A 1,024-nucleotide genomic window follows, 5' to 3' on the forward strand; every position below is an offset into this window, starting at 1 on the left:
GTCCTAATGCTGATGGTTTTCAACCATCAATTCGAGGGTCACCATGCAAGCAAACAATTTTGAGATTAAGCTTTCAATTATACAAATGGTCCAAACTTCTGTACAGTTTGGTGATTTACCAAGCGATGATCTTGAAATTCACTTATCTAACTTTCTTGAATTATGCGATATTTTTAAGTATAACGATGTTTTAGATTATGTAATAAGACTAAGGCCTTTTTTTTTTTCTCTCAGAGATAAGGCAAAAAGCTGGCTATCTTTACTACCATCTGGATCAATCACTATTTGGGAGGATTTGGTGCAAAAATTCCTTGCAAAATTCTTTCCACCTGCCAAAATTGCCAAGTCGAAGAATGAAATCACCATTTTTTTGCAAGTGGATGGTGAAAATCTTTATGATGCTTAGGAGAGATTTAAAGAGCTACCAAAAAAATGTCGACATCCTCAATGGCTACAGATTCAAATATTTTACAATGGTCTCATTCCATCCATGAAAACTACCTTGGATCCAGTTGTTGGAAGAGCCATAATGAACAAGACTCATAAGAAGGCTCAAGAGTTAATAGAGGAAATGGCTACCAACAACTATCAATGGGTATGAAACACAAGGTACACAAGAAACCTATTGCTATTTATGAGTAAGATGCCTTCACTTCGATTAATTCATAGTTACAAACCCTAACTAAAAAGATAGAAGCCCTATGAACCCCATCTCAAACTGTTCATGCTATACAAAACCTTTTTGTTTCTTATGAAATATGTGATGGATCTCATTCTAGCGATAAGTGCTAGTTTAGGATAGAGATGGTCCAATATGCCCAATAATCTAAGCCTACCTACAACCCATACAATAACACATATAACCCAGGTTGGCTAAACCACCCTAACTTTTCTTAGGACCAACCCAACCCCCTAGCCATCAATCAAAAAACAATTTTCACCCTAATAACCCACCCTAAGAAAAGAAAACCAGTTTGAAGAGATGTTGACCTAATTGGTGCAAGCAAATAATGCAAACATCTAT

The 1,024-nt window shown here is 36.0% G+C and overlaps 1 non-coding gene across 1 annotated transcript; it reads right to left on the reverse strand.

Moving 5' to 3' along the window:
- Positions 1-344: 344 nt before the first annotated feature.
- On the reverse strand, positions 345-449 carry LOC149518768 (small nucleolar RNA R71). The gene has a single exon (XR_016342561.1). It is a non-coding gene; the product is annotated as a small nucleolar RNA R71 (small nucleolar RNA).
- Between the last annotated feature and the right edge of the window lie 575 nt (positions 450-1,024).

The sequence above is a fragment of the Durio zibethinus genome, chromosome 5 (assembly GCF_047325235.1).
Source record: "Durio zibethinus cultivar Kanyao isolate XHJ-2024 chromosome 5, ASM4732523v1, whole genome shotgun sequence".
NCBI lineage: Eukaryota > Viridiplantae > Streptophyta > Magnoliopsida > Malvales > Malvaceae > Durio > Durio zibethinus.